Source organism: Caretta caretta, chromosome 2 (assembly GCF_965140235.1).
Source record: "Caretta caretta isolate rCarCar2 chromosome 2, rCarCar1.hap1, whole genome shotgun sequence".
Classification (NCBI taxonomy): Eukaryota; Metazoa; Chordata; order Testudines; family Cheloniidae; genus Caretta; species Caretta caretta.
In genome coordinates this window covers 43043528-43063410 of record NC_134207.1, presented here as the reverse complement: position 1 = coordinate 43063410, position 19883 = coordinate 43043528, and the positions used below count along the sequence as shown (strand labels likewise).

The 19883-nt window shown below is 43.5% G+C and overlaps 1 protein-coding gene across 4 annotated transcripts in view; it reads left to right on the top strand.

Annotated features, from left to right (window-relative positions):
- Window positions 1–19883, top strand: part of PLEKHF2 (pleckstrin homology and FYVE domain containing 2) — a 42883-nt gene that overhangs the window by 9328 nt on the left and 13672 nt on the right. Inside the window, exons 2-3 of one of the 4 annotated variants that reach the window (XM_048841277.2) lie at window positions 6916–7037; window positions 7893–8111. The exons of 1 other annotated variant lie outside the window; for it this stretch is intronic. The gene's annotated coding sequence lies outside the window, so the exon portion shown is untranslated. 2 more of the 4 variants (XR_007355390.2, XM_048841278.2) reach the window with 2 other exon arrangements.

Genomic DNA, 19883 nt, shown 5'->3' with positions numbered 1-19883 from the left:
AGGTCTGTTATTTCTCACCTCTGTTTATTTATTTAAAAACATTTTTGCTGTTAACAAGCATGTTATCTCTGGAGACACAAATCCACAGTTTGAGAACTGTAAAACTAAGCATCTCTGATGGTATCTTCTAGACTGAGCACTGAGTCTCATTGGGTAGATGAATTATTTAGGTTAATCTTTCTATACGGAAGCCTGTGGAACCCCATAAATTTGGGTCCTAATCCATAAACTATTGGAACTCATTTACAAAACTTTTCTTAAACATTACATGAATATATTGTCCCATACTATAGAATTAGAATTTATAGTCCCTATTCCATGATGAGATATCTTTGAGTATAATGTATCTTAATTAAAACTATCTTTAGATTGTTTTGATAAAAAGGTTTTTTTTTTCAAAAAGCAATCAGATTTTTAATTTTTTTCTTTAAACAATCATTGATTTTTATCCACCCTGGTGTTAATACTGTTCTGAGTATTTTTCTCCTGCATGGTTTCGATAGGTCTTTAATCTCATAGTATTAGAGTAAATAATGAATTTCTCTCTAGCATATTTGTTTTGACTTTACAAACAAAGATACACACATCTGTTGAGTTTTTTATTGCACTCTTGAAGTTCAATATTTCATTTTATAGAGATAGTTGCTTGAGTGGATTTTTTCTTTAAATCTGTAGGGCTCATTATTTAGCATGTAATTCAGTAGAATGTACCATGACTTCTGCATATTGTATAAAATGGAATTCAACCTCTGAAATTTGAGGACTTGAAATACTGGGGTTTTCATTTTTCATTTTTATATATAGTAATTTTGAAACTTAAAAAATAGTTTATTGGAACATTAACATGTAGCAGAGGTTCTCAAACTGTGGTCCATGGACCACCAGTGGTCCGTGAACTCCATTCAGGTGATCCACAGATAGTTCCTTCTAAGGTGCGCGTCTGGGCAGCTGCACACGAGAGAATGAAGGGCTACCCACCTAATTAGTGGAGCTGCACAGGCCTGGCTTCACTAATTAGGTGCTTGGACCCTGGAGAAGACATGTGTAGGGTGAGCTGGTGGCCTTGTGGGGGATTAATTTAGGGGGTATTTGGGAGGGGGGCAATGGAGTGAGAAGAGAGGGTGGAGGGAATTTGGGACGTGCAGGGCTGTGGCCGCCAGAGAAAGAGGCAACTTTCCCCAGCTCCAGGGCTGCAGCTGCCAGGGAGAGACGGCCCTCCTTCACAGCCTCAGCTCTGTGGCTGCTGTGGCAGGGGAGAGAGGGAGAGACCCCTTCCTTCCCAGCCCCAGGTTGGGGGCTGCCGCAGCGGGGGAGAAAGGGCACGTCCATTGAATTAGAAAGCTAAGACTAGTGATATTAAAATATGAGTTGTGTGGTTTTATTTGTAGAACAAAAAAATTATTATTAAGGGGGTTTTTTTATACACCGCTTTTATCCAGAGCGCTTTCCAATAGTTAGCTAATGGTACAAACAACATTTGGAAAGATCATTAAGTGGTCCACGAGGCCCTCAGCAATTTTCAAGTAGTCCACCAAAAAAAGAGTTTGAGAACTACTGACATGTAGTCTCTTTGCTAGTTTGATTGTACCAGTTCAGATAATTTTGAGATCTTAGCAGGGTCTTACAATTAAAGTTAGTCATTACTCTTAAGTCATTGTTTGTCAGAATGTTGCTTCAGAATGTCCTCTAGTGACAGGTTTACTAAAAATGAGAGAAATCCCCTTTCCTACAATCTTTTACCAAAAATGAAGGAAAAGTAATTGGAGTGCAATCTAAAACTGTAGAAATAGTCTGACAAACAAGTTATTGCTAGTGTCAAAATGTTGAGGGCGCTGAGTTATTTGCATGTATTAAGTGGATGAGAGGATGAAACGCAGGACTCTTATGCTGTACTCCACATCTTGGAACTTTTCAGAAAGCAACTTTTTAGAACAGAAGAAGACTGTGCAACGTCTTATACAACTAATTGTTTAAAAAAGGAAAGTTAACTTACCTCTAGCCTTCCTGATTTTGTAATATGGGAAACAAAACTTGACACATTTTTCGCTTGCCCCTCTTCAAGTCTGTCAGACGGAGTGAGCAGGACAGACTCAACTGTGTGAGTATGGTTGTATTATGTATAGCAGTAGCACACAAAGGATCATGGCTGTACTCTATTTGATGATATACAAACACACAGGAAAATAGTTCTCTTCTAAAGACCTTAAAAATAATTTGAAATAGGACACAGCAAGTGAATGATAAATGGTAGGATGGAAGATGAGGATGATAGTAAGAAATTAATGTGATTAGATGGGCTAGCTGTGTGCATGTCCTGAAGGTTCAAAATTATTGAATTGTTTTTTTATCCCCCACCTAGCTATCATTAGCTGTCTGTGTTAAACTCCCACAGACTGACTTTCATTGTACACCTGTGCTGGAAATGTGTATGTGGAAGTGATCTCAAGACTACTCCTCTTAGACCAGGAGCACTGTCGTGATTATGAGCTGTTTTTTCAGGAGATAGGTCACAACTACCACTGTATAAGCCCCTTATGTCGGAGGCTGAGGCAAGAGGCATTGACAGCATTGTTGTTAGAGCTACTCTTTCAATTGTTGTGAATAGTTGTGGCAGCTGTGGGTGTGTGTGAAGGACTGGAAGTCCCTGCAGTAACTCAATAGGCTGTTTTTGAGCTTCTTGATCAAGATAGAGCAGTACAGCAGTTGGATTAAATCTTCTAAATGTTGCTGAATGTTCTCATAACTGGGGATTGTGGTTGCAGCACTTGGACCTCGGCCACCTCACAAAAGGTGAGGTATTTAATGGTCTCTGTTCAGCAGTCCAGAGTGCAAAATCATAATATGTGGTATGATACCGCTAGCAGTCTATATGGTGAAGTCATGACGGAGCTATCTGTTGACCCCTTGCCTACCCTGGAGGAGTTTTCCACCTGGTTCAGTTGAACTGCTGGGAGCCCTGGTGTAGACAGGGCTTTTGTATCTAGACCTGTGTTTTTTACCCCTGCTTGTAATAGGCTTAACTAAAATGTTGGTAAAATGGGATTGGCTGTGGGAATCTGTTTACATTATGGCTCTTACTGGTAAATTAGTGTTAGCACTGATAGAATTTTTTTTTTTTTGTGCCCATCACTGGAGTAGACCTGGCTACAAAGTCATGTCCAACTACAAGGTTAATCTCTACAAAGCGAGTAAATGTGATTGCAAACGGAATGCCCTGGTATCACATAACACTGCTTTGAAAGTGTTCTGCAACAATGCTTCAACAATATTCCAACCCCGTTAAGCAGATGATTAGATTAGCAGATTGCAGCCATATTGGCCATCTAACAATATTATAGAAATATTGTACTGCGGCTGTTTTTGAAAGTAGAAATATTTTTTATACTGGTTCAGCTTTCTGTTACTGTTTGCAGGTCTAAAGAGACTGATCTCACCAGGTCAGAAATGGAAGTTAAAATTGTATTTTTAGAGCATTCTTGCTACTGCATTTGGGCCCAGTTTTGAGCTGTGGGAATGTGTGGAATTGTGGGACCGATGTGGTGGTAGTATCTTCTGATTATCATATAGTTTTGCACCTTTAGTAGGTATGTGAATGGCCAGACACTTTTGTACACTTAAAATAATTTGGCATGTGTACTGAAATATGCCCAAATTATTGTGTATTCATTGATTTAGACATGCCCTCTCAACTTTCACATCTTAGTGGTCTCACTATGTGAACTGTGGAACTGCCTGAACGGCTAAATCAGTTTTTCAGCAAATTATGACTGTTTACCAATGAGGGCCCTTCCAGGCTACAACTCTTTCTTTTTGTAACCATTTCATGACTCTTATCTGATCTGGCTACAACAAACATGGTTGAATTTTGACTACACAGCAGCTTCATAACAAAACCATGTTGAACCAAGTCAGGTAAGTCATGAAATGATTACAAAAACACTCTTGAACTTGTAGCGTGGCAGAGCGCTTACTGGTAAGCAACATTTTTTTGTCACAGAATTGAGTTAGTCTTCCCTGGCAATCCCATGTTTCCTACAGTGGGGCACCAAAGAGTGCAAGCCCAGTTAAAAAAAAAAAAAAAAAAAAAATCAGAAATGTATGTCTGAAAATCTAGGCAATTCGTAACGTTGAGCGAAAGTAAGGTTCTCTGCATTACATTAACCAATGTAAACAACTGTATTATTTAAAGTATTCCTTTACTATTAAATTATTATGGATAAGAAGTCAGTTCATGTGTCTGGGAAATGTGTTCTTTTGGAGATAAAGATTAAAGACGGTCAAGTATTTTATTTTTAACATACAGGAAGCTTAGTTGAATGTAGGTGTGTGTAGTTTAGAAGTGCCAAAATAAATGAGCACCTTCCTTGTATTCTAGATGCCTGATTTTTATGTATAAGAGTGGAATGAAAAGATTTGTTTTAATAAACATTTGTATAACTGATCCTAGACACGCATGGTACTTAGAGAGATTAAAGACACTGTTCTTGCTTCAAGCATACAAAGCAGCATTATCTTTTACTTTGTTCATTTGGGACCAACTTCTATTTTTCAATAACTTAGAGTCACTGAAAGCCTTTAATACATTTAGCCAGTTTCTGACCTGAAATACATGAGGGAAAACTTAATTTGATAAATCTTTTACTTAAGAGCAAGTTTTATTTTAGGCCTTATATTAATGGGTGACTTAGATGTACAGTAGAACCTCAGAGTTATGAACACCTTGAGAATGGAGGTTGTTCGTAACTCTGAAATGTTTGTAACTCTGAACAAAATGTTATGGTGGTTCTTTCAAAAGTTTACAACTGAACATTGACTTAATACAGCTTTGAAACTTTACTATGCAGAAGAAAAATGCTGCTTATAACATCTTAATTTAAATGAAGCAAGCACAGAAATAGTTTCCTTACCCTGTCAATTTTTTAAAGTTTTCCTTTTTTTTTTGTTTTGTTTACATTTAACATGGTACTGTTCTGTACAGTATTTGCTTTTTTTTGGCCTCTGCTGCCTGATTGTGTACTTTCGGTTCCAAATGAGGTGTGTGGTTGACCGGTCAGTTTGTAACTCTGTTGTTTGTAACTCTGAGGTTCTACTGTACTTGTATTGCATTAACACCATAATTAGTTACATAACATAAACTGGTACATATATAAAATCTGATTAATAAATGGTTACAAAATGAGTCTGGTAACATTTGTAACAAGATATTGCAACATCTAGATTGAATTTTTTATTCCACAGTTCAGAATGTTATGGCCAATAGTGTGTCCATGGTTCTGCAAAATGCTGCAAAAAGTTAAACTTATTTTAGGATTTAAAACAAATGTTTTGACTATGGGTTCCCTTTCCTTAGCCATATATTATAGCAACATTAAGGCTTCTGTTCTGCAAATACGCATTTGGGATGCCATCCAATTTACAGCAAAAGCAGTGAAATTCTTTCCATTGGCTTTAATTTAAATTGGATTAGATCCATGCGTAACAAGGATGGGAGCACTTGCATGTGTTAAGTTGATCACTTGCACAAGAGTTTGCAGCACTGGGGTCTTAATTTGCAAACTTCCCCAAAACTGAGCTGAAATTACTGATGCTGTTTCACAAATAAAAAGTCTACATTAGTCTCATGCAAATATGGAGTTGGAGGGGGTTATGTAAAGTATCTTTCTACATTTTCTGGCTACAGATGAAGTTTCTAAGATTCTCGAAAGATAATATTGTAAACAAAATTGTTCAGATTAAAACTTCTAACTTGTTCAGAGAAATTTTATGAAACTGGAAAACAATTAAAATAAAGTTGAGTGTAAAAGGCATACCATGTGTGTACATATTTGCACCATTTAAAATGTGCTGGGCATGTGCAAAATGTGTATCTGAACACTGACTTTAATCTTCAGGATTCCTCCCTTCCAGACCTTGAAAAATCTACTTGCCAGTGGAGAATAGGAAACTTTCTGACTTTTTTTTTTTTTTTTTTTTTTTTAAATTCAACCTTCTCATCACCTCATAGTTCTGTTCATAGTTCTGGTTATCCAGCTAATTTTTAACATTATTCTATAGCACCAAATTTCTGAGTTGTCTATGTGCTTCTTGAGTCCAGCTCTCACATCCATAGAGGAGCATTTAGTAATTTAGTGTGTTTGTGCAGTTTGAACTTTCAGTAGCTTTGGAAGTTGTTGAATACATTCCCCCCCCCCCCCCCCCCCCCAAAGCTGTATCCTTCTCTTAATTTCTTCGTCACATTTTCGGTCTGATGTTGTTAGGCTTCCTAGGTAGGGGAAACTATTCGCTTGTTCTACCATGTGACTGTCAAGATATTGGTGTTGCCTACCTTTATGTATAAATGTTTCCTTGTTATATTTTTTTTCTTCCTAATGTTGATTGTCATTCTGTGGTTCCCCCCCCCCCCCCCCTCCCAGATTTGAAAGTATCTTGTCCCCTTATGGGTCCTTTGGGTCAGGTGCCAGCCAGGTTAGCTGAGCTTCTTACCCTTTACAAGTAACAGGATGTTGCCTCTGGCCAGGAGGGATTTTATAGCACTGTATACAGAAAGGTGGTTACCCTTCCCTTTATATTTATGACAGGGCCACTGGCATATTTTATGTTCATGTATATACCATTGAACTGTATGCTCTGTTTGGTGTCTTATAAACTTTCCCTCATTATACCCTCTAACTGTGTTAAATAGTTGCTGAGATAGGATGCATACTTTTCTTAATGTTGCAATACTCAGTTCATAGTTTTTTGACTTGCTGCTTTCTGTCCCCATACAGGCTTTTTATTAATTATAGATCTTAGACGTCCATATTACATTCCTTGGGAATATGTATATTCTTGTGTTGGATTTTATCAGATGCCTTCTCAAAATCCACAATGCACATATAAATTTCCCTTTGCATCTCTATCATGTGATTGCATAAGATCCTCGGGGCAAAGATTGCTTCCCATATGCCTAGTACCGAGTGGAAACCAAACTGACTTCTGCTACATCTTGTCTGAAGAGGTTGATGTAGCCCTGTGCTGACAACTTTCAACAAAACTTGGTATGTGGTTTATCAGACTTATAGTTCACTGTTGTTTACATTCTCTAGCATTATTAACCCTTGGTAGAGTAATTAAGACTGAAGTCCGTTGGAAGTTCTCCTTGTGCGTATATCTGAAAAGTTTTAGCAGGTTAGTTTTTGACTCTTCATTCAGGGTTTGTAGCATTTCAAACAGAACACCATCCACTTAAGCTGCTTTTCCTCACTTTATACTTTTCATCCCTGTTTCTAGCTTTCACATTGTAGTATGCAGTGCTTTTTCTTCTCTTGAAGCGTCTATATCTCCAATTTTTCAGGATTGTCAAAAACTTCCTTCACATATTCTGTCCATCTGGAATGCTATTGGTTTTGTGGCACACTCTGCCATCCTTAGACTTAATGCAGCTAATTCCTTTTCTTGACTTCTTGATTTGTCTCATGATTCTTTTTGTAGTGTGGTGACTCTTGTGTCTGTGTCTAGTTTCACATTCTTTGATTTCATCGCTTTTCCTCTAATGGATTTCATAGAAAGGAATTTATACTGGATTTTGATGACTGACATAGTATGTTAATATTTCTATCCTGGTTTCAGAGTAACAGCCGTGTTAGTCTGTATTCGCAAAAAGAAAAGGAGTACTTGTGGCACCTTAGAGACTAACCAATTTATTTGAGCATGAGCTTTCGTGAGCTACAACTCACTTCATCACGAAAGCTTATGCTCAAATAAATTGGTTAGTCTCTAAGCTTTCGTGATGAAGTGAGTTGTAGCTCACGAAAGCTTTTGCTCAAATAAATTGGTTAGTCTCTAAGATGCCACAAGTACTCCTTTTCTTATTTCTATCCTGACAACTCTAAAATTCCCTCTTCCCTTCTCAGAGTATGTTAGTGTAACGGGATCCCTGGGGTACAACCTGGAACTATGGAACTGCTGTGCTTCCTTAACTCTCTAGCCTGGACTGTCTCACACAATGCTGTGCCAGAGACAAGCAGCAACACCCCTCCAAGTGCTATGATCACTCAGCCATCAGAATGTGGAGCCCCACACCCAACTAAATTGCACGAATGCTCCCTGAGTCACTCACAAATCATACAGAGGTAGGTACCATTCACCTCAGCCTTGCACCCCATAAATATAACCTCTTAGGACTCCCTTGGACAGTGCAAGCTCATTAATTAATTTGCCACTCTGATAAAAGGGTAGTGGATATGCAAGAGCCCTTGTTAACCTGAGCTGAGATTCCCCAAGTACTTCAACCAAAGCCACGCTGTTTTAGGTAAAATATAAAACAGACTTATTAACTACAGAAAGATAGATTTTTAAGTGATTATAAGTAGCAGGAAAAGAGATCAAAGTTGGTTACCTAGAAATAAAAATAGAAATGCACTGTAAATTCTACAAACTAAGCAATATTTGAATCAGGCAGTCTCTCATCCTAATAGATGTTACAGGCAGCTCACAGTTCTCAATACACAGGCTGGTTTCCCTTCCCAGTGTGGGACCAATTTCCGCAGTTCAAAGTCTTTGTCTTCCAGACTGTCTTCCAGGTGTTGAGATGGGGGAGGAGAGAGGCCAAGTGATGTCACTATCCCTCTTTTATACTTTTTTCCAGCTGCTAAAAAGAGTCTTGCTGTGATGTGGGGTCAGGCAGTCCTCATTGCTTGCCCTCTCTGAGAAGTCTCTGGGATCAACACCTGTCTGGCCAGTGATTTGTTCCTTTGTCCCTGCTGAAAGGCCAGCTCTGGGTGTGTCCCAACCTCACAATGTATTTCAGTAACACATATAGCAATACTTCATAACTTCATGTACAATGATAGTACATACAATCCAACAGGATATTAAGATTCAACAGTCAAGACTTTTTAAATGATACCTCATAAGGCATACTTTGTATAAAACATATCACATCACAGTGGTGAATATGGGGGTTCCAGGGTGCTACTTTCAGATACAAGAGTGTCAGTTACTACAGTTATATTTGAGTGAAAACTATATCTGTCCTCTAAAATAGGTTGTATGTAGTACAGGGGAGATATATTTTACTGTAAAAGTTGAAATTGGACAGTGATGGCTATCATGATCTACAAGTGGGGGCAAGCGGGAAAATAGTAAAATAATAATAGCAAATGATAGACCACACGAGTGAGGTAATGTCTTTTGTTGAATCAACTTCTGTTGGTGAGAGAGAAGATTTCAAGTTCATGCAGAGCTCTTCGGGTGTGGGGAACGTACAGTATTTGGTGTCACGGCTAAGTACAAAGTGGAACAGATTTTTTTTGCATAAGTACACATTTCAAGGGAGCATCAAAGGTGAAGTGGCCCATTAACACCTCTCCAGTCATGGAGGGAGAGGAAGCGGGGGTGGGGGTAAGCAGAGATTGCTGTAATAAGTCATAAATCCAGTGTGTCTATTCAGTCCATGATTTTTAGATGTGTCTAGCAAAGTTATGGATTTAAGCTCCCAGGCTCTACTTACGAACATGTTTTGAAGTCTTGTGATCACTCTGTGAAAAGTGTTCACCTGTAGGTGATGATTTTTTGTCTATCGTTTCCTGTGAGTTCATTTTCAAGAGTAGTGATTGTCTTTTTTCACCATATAGTTGTTATGGGGGTATTTTGTGCATTGGATGATGTACACTACATGTGTAGGACTCATGTATCTTGAAATGTATGTTGGGGGGATCTTGTAACAGTGGAGAAGTTTACAGGTTTTTCATCTGAGAGAGGCTGGTGCTGCTTTGAGTTGGTACCCTGGTCTGTGGGGAGTTTGCTTCTGATGACGAGCTTGATGAGATTTTTCTTGTTTGAAGGCCAGAAGAGGGGGTTCAGAAAAGATTATTTTCAGGATGTGGTCTGGGAGGGTTATTCCATAATTGTCTGCTCCAGGGGTTCCTGCATCTTGCTCTGAAACATCTGGTAATTGCCACTCTTAGTCAGAATAGTAGACTAGATCAGTGGTTCTCAAACTTTTCTTTTTTGCGGACCGCTTGAAAATTGCCGAGGATCTTGGTGGACAACTTAATGATCTTTCCAAATGTTGTTTGTACTGTTAGCTAACTATTGTAAAGCGCTTTGGATAAAAGCGCTATATTAAAAAAAACTTTAATAATAAACATTTTTTTGTTCTACAAATAAAAGAGCACAACTCATATTTTAATATCGGTAGTCTTGCCTTTCTAATGCAATAGATGTGCCCTCTCTCCTCTACTGCAGCAGCCCCCGAGCTTGGCTGGGAAGGAGGGGCAGGGGTCTCTTCCTCTCTCCCCCGCCGCGGCAGCCCCCGAGCTGGGGGTGGGAAGGAGGGGGGTCTCTCTGGCCGCTGCAGCTCTGCATGGCTCCTCTAATTAGGTGGGTGGCCCTTCATTTTCTTGTGTGCGGCCGCCCAGGTGCGCACCTTAGAGGGAACTATCCACAGACCACCTGAATAGAGCTTGCGGACCACTGGTGGTCCGTGGACCACAGTTTGAGAACCTCTGGACTAGATGAACCTTTGTGATCCAGAGTGGCAATTCTTACATTCCTGAATCTGCAGACAGCTTTAAGATGTAGCTGTGAAAGATGAACTGTTCAATTCATGTAAATAGATGAACTCTGGATTTTTAAATATTAAATGTCAGCATTAATTTCTTCACTGCTAATCAGTTTAGCAGAAACATCAAGCTGATGTTCCTATTGATAGATGTTTTAGCAGATACAGTAAGGCAATAAGGCTGTGTTTACACTATGAACCTTACAGCAGCACAGTTGTATCGCTGCAGCAGTGCTGTTGTAAGGGCTCTCATATAGCTGCTCTTGGCCGACAGGAGAGCTCTCCTGCCAGCATAATTAAACCACCCCTAATGAATGGCGTTAGCTACGTCGGCGGGAGGGTGTCTCCCGTTGACATAGCGCTGTCCGCACTGGGACTTTTGTCGGTGAAACTTATGTCAGTTGGGGGGGTGTGGGTTGGGTTTTTTTTTTTTCCCCTCCCTCCCCACACCCCTGTCAGGATTTGCTCCTTCCAAACATAGTCTCCTCAACCTTTGCCTAAGAAGGGGAGGGAAAGACTAGCTGCATTTCTTCTCCCAGTGTCAGAAGCTTCAACTACATCATGCAAAAAAACCCCAAACCCCACCTCAAACTCTCGAAGGCTTATCCCCCCATCTGTTCCTTTATCATTTGATAAAACCGTTTCCCTCTGATAACTTCTGTAGTATGCTTCTGCATTATCAATACAAAGACCTGCAGAACACTGAAAACTTGAGAAAACGTGCCCCTGACTGATTTAAGTTTCACAGACAAAAGCGACTGTGGACAGCACTATTTCGGCAGGGGAGGCTCTCCTGCTGACATAGCTAATGCTGCTCATTGGGGTTGGCATAATTATGCTGGCAGGAGAGCGGCTACATGGGAGACCTTACAGTGGCACAGCTGTAGCGGTACAGCTGTGCCGCTGTAAAGTCCATAGCGTAGACCAGAGGTCTCCAAACTACAGCTTGCTGGCCGGATCTGGCCCGGGGCTTCCATTTGTCTGGCCCTCCAACCAACAGAGGAGAAGCGAACAGCTGAGTAGGCACCCTGAGCAGGCAGGGGGAAGGCCCGCTGGCAGCAGCTCACATGGGGTGGCTGCACAGCTGAGCTGTGCAGAGGGGTGAGTGCCTCTGGGAGTCAGTGTCCCTCCAAAAGGGGAGCCAACTTAGGGGAGAGTCGTTGCTGCAGCCGAGCAGGTACAGGGAGAAGCAAACAGGCAGGCTGCAGGTGAGTAGGCCTGCTGAGCAGGCAGGGGGAGGGGCTGCCGGCAGCAGCTCGCGTGAGGGAGGGGGGTAGCTCAGCTGAGCTGTGCAGAGGGGTGAATGCCCCCAGGAGCCAGTGTCGTTCCCCCCCCTCCCCCCAAAAGGGGAGCCAACTTAGGGGAGTGTTGCTGCTGCAGCCGAGCAGGCACGGGCCCCTGCCTTAGAGTAAAAATACAAGCCAGATGCTTAATTACATCTCCAATAAATGGAGTAAAGAAGATGGAAATTAACAATTTCATAATGGTTAAATTTTAACTACAGCACTAATAGAACCAAACAGTCCCAACCAACAATGGGAACCTGGAGCTTCTCTTACCAAGGTACAGCCAAACTTTCAGTCTTTTGTAATTTTCTTCAGCAGAGCAGGCACGCCTAGCAGGCATAGGGAGAAGGGAGCAGGCACGGGGCAGAGCAGACCCAAAAAGGGGAGCCAACTTACAGTACCTGTATCGATTAACTTTTATACCTGATTTGGAATTTAATGCAACACTGACAGAGTAGAGTAGTGTTGCTTTTTAAAAGATTTTGCATATATTTAATTTCTTTCACAGTTGCTTTGGCCCGCGAAGCCCCTTCAAAAATCTAATATGGCTCTTGTCTCACAAAGTTTGGAGACCCCTGGTGTGGACACATCCGTATAGGTGGTTTTCTAGATCAAGATTAGGTAGTAGGGTTAGTTTGACGGTAGTTCTGAGTCTGCCATTCCTTTACCTGTTTAGCAGAGAAATAAAGGATTTCAGGCACAACTGCTGTCAAGCTGGTATCTTTCTTAAGTACTAATCTCACTCATTTCTAAAAATGAGTTGTATGCATGATTCGTTTGCTCTTAGTTTAGTTTTCCAGTTACTGTTGTATTGCAGCAGCATTTCGTTCTAATATAGCACTCTTTAAGTAAAACAGTAAAATTCCCATTATTTGAACTTCTTGGACAGCACCAAATTCATTTAGGTAATTGAGAGTCAGAACAGGAAGTCGGCTGGTTCTTGGTTGGAAAGGGAGGGCCAAGCAGTTGAGTTTTGGATGACTGTGTTTCTGCCGTGTAACAAGATTTTTCTTTATTGCCCCCTTCCCTCTCCTTTTCCAGCCGAATTACTTTTGGTACACAGAGCAAGCTTTAAATGGCTACAGTGGCAGGCTGCCAACTTTATGGTAAACTTGGTGTGTTACCTGAAAGCTTTTGTTGGAATATTTTCACAATGGGAGTTTGATAAAATATTTTGGTGCTGCTCATCTTAAGAGTAGTTCCTCTCTTTTTTGTCCTTTTCTGCCCTCCCCAGTCTGAGTTAGTGTTAGAACACTGGGTCAGATCAATGGTTCATCTAGCCAATGTTCCATCTAATTTTTTCCATCCATATAAGGAATAAATTTTGTTGTGTGCACCAAAGTAATGTGCGCATGTCCACCACCAATAGAAACAAAAAACCTAGATGTAATATTTTTTAAAAGTTACCACAGGGATAACTACTTCAGCCAGGACAGGTTAGGCATTTTAGAACTCGGTACTCAAAGAATTAAATTTAAGCATAAGAGAGAAATAAAAATGATAAAATGCATAGACCAGTCAAAAAACTAAAATAACACACTGTGAAAGAATAAAATTATGGAGAATATATATGCATTGCAGGAAGTACCAAGAAGTAACAACAACAAAAATAATACAAGTATGTGTTGGGATGCTGTGTGTGTGTGTGTGAGACAGAGACTGTGTGTGTGATGGTTGCTGGGGAAGTCTCTGGGAGATGCTGTGCGCTGTCTCTTTAAGGCACTGTCACTCACTGCAGGAGGGCTCAGAAGGCTCATTGGGACTTCAGACCACAGCAGCTGTCCTGCTCCTGAGCCCTGTCCCCCCTCCTGCCCCTGCTCTGTGGAGATCGGGTACATGGTGGGGAGGGGGAGTGAGACAGAGAGAGAAACAGAGATTGTGTGCTGGCTGCTAGGGAAGTCTCTGAGATGCTGTGTCCTATCTCTCTAAGGCACTCACCGCGGGAGGGCTCAGAAGGCTCGTTCAGACCTCAGACCACAGCACCTCTCCTGCTCCTAAGCCCTGTTCCCCTTCCCTGCTCTGCAGAGATGGGATATGGAGGGGGACACCCTGACATCAGCACCCTCTTCTCTCTGCCCTGCTCTGCACAGCCAGTCGGAGGGTCCCAGGAACAGCTGGCCAGGGGCTCCAAGGGAGAGGGCAGGAGAAATATGGCTGCAAAGCGGTGGGGGAAGGGCACATGAACACGTGCTGCCAGATGTTCGCAGCTCTGCTAATGAAGTGTGCGGTCCTTGAATCACTCCTGGGTGGCTGCCTGACTGTGCAGCTTAGAGGGAGCACAGCATCTATCCCAGCATCCTGTGTTCCAACAATGGCCAATGCGAGGTGCTTTGGAGGAAAATAAAAGAACAGGGCAATTATCGAGTTATCCATCCCCTGTCATCCACTTCCAGCTTCTGGCAGTCAGAGGCTAGGGCATGGGGTAGTGTCCCTGAGCATCTTGGCTAAGAGCCATTCTGGGACTTATTTTCCATGAACCTATTTCTATTCTTTTGTGAACCCAGTTATAAGAAGAAATACATGGGGATCAAAGTATTACTTATATGGTGCCTAAACGGTGAGGTTGTTTGGATCCCAAGTTTCCTAGGCTCCTAAAAGTTCAAGAGACCAAATTTTTGGCATATGTACGACAGTGTTAATGTGCTTCAGGAGACATATTGAGTCTTCCTTACTTAGAGGAGGGTCACCATGTTGCAGGATTTTTGGGGGGTGATTGGAAATAAGTCACGAGGTGGCAACTTCAGGTTTTCCTCCCAATAGGATAAAAGTAATCTCCTCTCTTCGGTTTCTTATTCAGGAAGATGTGCAGCAGTAGCCTCATCAGGCTTACCTTGTGAAGCTAACTTTCATCCTCTATGGTTTTTCAGGCCCCCCACTTTGCCCCCCGAAACTTTGTGTACCATAGCTCATCCCAGGTCATAACATTTCTGGGAAGCTGGTAAAAAATCAGAACTTAGTTATTGGCTGAAATCCTGGCCCTGCTGAAGTCAATGGTGAAACTTGAATTCAGGGGGGACGATGTTTCACGCTGTTTAGAATGTCTGTGGGTTTAGGGCTCATATCTCCAAAATGGCTTGGTCTGTCAACTCCATGTTAGTTTTGTTGGCCTTGTTGAGAAATGCCTTTTTAGAGTGGTGTAGGTTTTTTGGAAGAGTGGTTAGTGGGAAGGGAAATTAGAAGTATAATATAAACAGTATTGATCTCCAAATTGAGTGCTAGTTTTCACTGCAAAGTTAACTTGAGTCACATCCTCGCATACAAACCCTTAATGTGAGTATGATGGTGCTCTTAACTCAAGTTGGCTGACTCCCAGAGGGTTTAGACTACAGCTCAAGTTAGCAAAACTTGTCCACTGCTAACACCACTATGTGTAGCTGGAGTGTGTTGCAGTGTGGCCATCCTTGCTTGAGCTAGGCGAACTCGGAGGAGTTAATTTGAGTGCGGATAATGTGTTTTCATTGCAGTTAACTTGTACACTGAGGCTATGTCTACACTACGAAATTGGGTCGAATTTATAGAACTCGATTTTTTAGAAATCGGTTTTATACAGTTGATCGTGTGTCCCCACTTAAGACCATTAAGTTGGTGAAGTGCGTCCACAGTACCAAGGCTAGCGTCGACTTCCGGAGTGTTGCACTGTGGGTAGCTATCCCACAGTTCCCGCAGTCTCCGCTGCCCATTGGAATTCTGGTTTGAGATCCCAATGCCTGATGGGGCAAAAAACATTGTTGCAGGTGGTTCTGGGTACATGTTGTCAGGCCTCCCCTCCTTCCCTCCCTCCGTGAAAGCAACGGCAGACAATAGTTTCACACCTTTTTTCCTGGGTTACCCGTGCAGACGCCATATCGTGGCGAGCATGGAGCCCCCGCTCAGCTTACCGTCACCATATGTCTCCTGGGTGCTGGCAGACGCAGGACTGCATTGCTACACAGCAGCAACTCATTGCCTTGTGGCAGCAGATGGTGCATTACGACTGGTAGCCACCCTCGTCGTCTCCTGGGTGCTCTTGGCCGGCCTCGGTGAGGTCGGTTGGGGCGCCTGGGCAGTCATGGGTGCCCTGGCAGATCTCTGTGAGGTTGGTCGCGGTGCCTGGACATAAATGGGAGTGACTCAGGTCATTCTCTTCTTTACATTTTGTCTAATGGAGATTCAGTCCTGCCTGGAATATTGGCAGAGGGATAGCTCAGTGGTTTGAGCATTGGCCTGCTAAACCCAGGGTTGTGAGTTCAATCCTTGAGGGGGCCATTCTGCCTCAGGCTGCTCTCCCAGCTAGCAGCACTGCAAGCACCGAGGGGACAATGACAGCTAGCAGTTGTACTACATTGTCTGCTGGCGAGCACCCCTTGCTCCCCCCTCCCTCCATGAAAGCAACGTCCAACAATTATTTCGTGCCTTTTTCCGTGCGGGCACCATATTGCTGTCAGCATCATCATCCACCCGCCACTTCCGCTGCCACTCTGCTCTCCTGCAGACACCATACCACGGCATGTATGGAGCCTACTCAGATCACCGTGGCAGTTATGACCATTCTAAACACCACGTGCATTATCCAGCAGTATATGCAGAACCAGAACCTGCAAAAGCAGGCAAGTAGGTAACGGCAGCGCGGTGAGGAGAGTGATGAGGACATGGACACAGACTTCTCTCAAAGTACGGGCCCCGGCAGTGTGGACATCATGGTGGTAATGGGGCAGGTTCATGCTGTGGAACGCCAATTCTGTTCCTGGGAAACAAGCACAGACTGGTGGGACCGCATAGTGTTGCAGGTCTGGGACAATTTCCAATGGCTGTGAAACTTTTGCATGCATAAAGGTACTTTCATGGAACTTCATGACTTGCTTTTTCCTGCCCTGAAGTGCTGGATTACCAAGATGAGAGCAGCCCTCACAGTTCACAAGCGAGTGGCGATAGCCCTCTTAAAAACGTGCAATGCCAGACAGCTACCGGTCAGTCGGGAATCAATTTGGAGTGGGCAACTCTGCTGTGGGGGCTGCTGTGATCCAAGTAGCCAACGCAATTGCTGAGCTGCTGCTATCAAGGGTAGTGACTCTGGGAAACGTGCAGGTCATAGTGGATGGCTTTGCTGCAGTGGGATTCCCTAACTGTGGTGGGGCGATAGACAAACCCATATCCCTATCTTGGCACCGGAGCACCAAGGCAGCGGGTACATAAACCGCAAGGGGTACTTTTCAGTGGTGCAGCAGGCACTGGTGGATTACAAGGGACGTTTCACCAACATCAATGTGGGATGGCCGGATAAGGTTCATGATGCTCGCATCTTCAGGAACTATGGTCTGTTTCAGCAGCTGCAGCAAGGGACTTTCTTCCCAGACCAGAAAATAACCATTGGGGATGTTGAAATGCCTATAGTTATCCTTGGGGACCCAGCCTACCCCTTAATGCCATGGCTCATGAAGCCGTACACAGGCAGCCTGGACAGTAGTCAGGAGCTGTTCAGCTACAGGCTGAGCAAGTGCAGAATGGTGGTAGAATGTGCATTTGGAGTTTTAAAAGCGCGCTGGCTCAGTTTACTGACTCGCTTAGACCTCAGCGAAACCAATATTCCCATTGTTATTACTGCTTGCTGTGCGCTCCACAATATCTGAGAGAGTAAGGGGGAGACGTTTATGGCAGGGTGGGCGGTTGAGGCAAATCGTCTGGCCACTGATTACGCTCAGCCAGACACCAGGGTGGCTAGAAGAGCACAGGAGGGTGGGGTGCGTACCCGAGAAGCTTAGAAAACCAGTTTCATGACTGGCCAGGCTACGGTGTGAAAGTTCTGTTTGTTTCTCCTTGATGAAAACCCCGCCCCTTGGTTCACTCTACTTCCCTGTAAGCTAACCACTCTCCCCACCCCCCCTTTATTGCCTCTGCAAGCGGTGATCAAAGTCATTGTTACTTCAAATTAATGCATTCTTTATTAATTTATCACACAAATAGGGGGATAACTGCCAAGGTAGTCCAGGAGGGATGGGGGAGGATGGAAGGACAAGGCCACACTGCGCTTTAAAACTTACTGAATGCCAGCTTTCTGTTGCTTGGGCAGTCCTCTGGGGTGGAGTGGTTGGGTGCCCGGAGGCCCCCCCACAGAGTTCTTGGGCATCTGGGTGAGGAGGCTATGGAATTTGGGGAGGAGGGCGGTTACACAGGGGCTGTAGCGGCGGTCTATGCTCATGCTGCCTTTCCTGCACCTCAGTCATACGCCGGAGCATATCTGTTTGATCCTCCAGCAGCCTCAGCATTGACTCCTGCCTTCTGTCAGCAAGCTGACGCTACCTATCATCTTCAACACGCCACTTATTATCTTCAACCCACCACCTGTCCTCATGTTTATATTGTGCTTTCCTGGACTCTAACATTGTCTGCCTCCATGCATTCTGCTGGATTCTTTCAGTGTGGGAGGACTGCATGATCTCAGAGAACATTTCATCGCGAGTGTGGTGGTTTTTTTTCTGCCTTCTAATCTTCGCTAGCCTCTGGGAAGGAGATGATAGTGTGAGCGTTGAAACATTTGCAGCTGCGGTAGGAAAAAAAAAAAAGGGAGAGTAACAATTTTAGAGAACAATGGGTAGAGTCTTTCAGGGTGAACCTTGCTGTTAACATTACATAGCATGTGTGCATTTGGTACAAGGTCGCATTTTGCCTCTTATATTGAGGGTCTGTCAGTTTGGTGTGAGAGATCACACATGCAGGGCCGGTGAGCAACAGAATTCGGCTTGCAGGCAGCTATGGTAAGCCACAGTCTTTTGGCTTCTTTAACTTACATAACATGTGGGAATGGTTTCAAACAGCAGCGCCCTCATTTCCCATACCAAACAGCTGTTGGGTTGGCCATTTAAAATGGGTTGGCAATTTAAAAGGAGGGGCTGCGGTTTTCGAGTTAACGTGCAGCACAAACCCAACTAACCGCCCCCCCCCCCCCCCCACACACCCAGTTCTCTGGGGTGATTGCTTCACCCCTCCCCCCACCGCGTGGCTAAAAGCAGAGAAGATTTCTGTTCAGCCACAGGCAAACAGCCCAGCAGGAATGGCCACCTCTGAATGTCCCCTTAATAAAATTCCCCTATTTCAGCCAGGTGACCATGAATGATATCACTCTCCTGAGGAAAAAGAAAAGGAGTACTTGTGGCACCTTAGAGACTAACCAATTTATTTGAGCATGAGCTTTAGTCTCTAAGGTGCCACCTTAGATGTACTCCTTTTCTTTTTGCGAATACAGACTAACACGGCTGTTACTCTGAAACTCTCCTGAGGATAACACAGAGAGAAAGAACGGATGTTGCTTGATTTCCAGCAAACACCGGGACCATACACTGCCATGCTTTGTTATGCAATGATGCCAGACTAAGTGCTACTGGCCTGGAGTCGTAAAGTGTCCTACCACGGAGGACGGAATAAGGCTGCCCTCCCCAGAAACCTTTTGCAAAGGCTTTGGGAGTACATCCAGGAGAGCTTTATGGAGATGTCCCTGGAGGATTTCCGCTCCATCCCCAGACACGTTAACAGACTTTTCCAGTAGCTGTACTGGCCACAAATTAATCATTAAACACTCTTGCTTTTAAACCATGTATTATATTTACAAAGGTACACTCACAGAGGTCCCTTCTCCGCCTGGCGGGTCCGGGAACCCACCTTGGGTGGGTTGCGGGGTACTGGCTCCAGATCCAGGGTGAGAAACAGTTCCTGGCTCTCGGGGAAAACGGTTTCTCCACTTGCTTGCTGTGTGCTATCTTCAGCCTCCTCCTCCTCATCTTCCTCATCCCCAAAATGCGCATCCCTGTTGTGTGATAATTTATTTACGGAGTCAAAGCACAGGGGTGGAGGGTAGTGATGGCTGCACCCCCTAGAATAACATGCAGCTCATCATAGAAGTGGCATGTTTGGGGTTCTGACCCCGAGCGGCTGTTTCCCTCTCTGGTTTTTTGGTCGGCTTGCCTGAGCTCCTTACGTTTCATGTGGCACTGCTGCAGGTCCCTGTTGTAGCCTCTGTCCTTCATGCCCTGGGAGATTTTTTTTCAAATATTTTGGCATTTCATCTTTTGGAACAGAGTTGT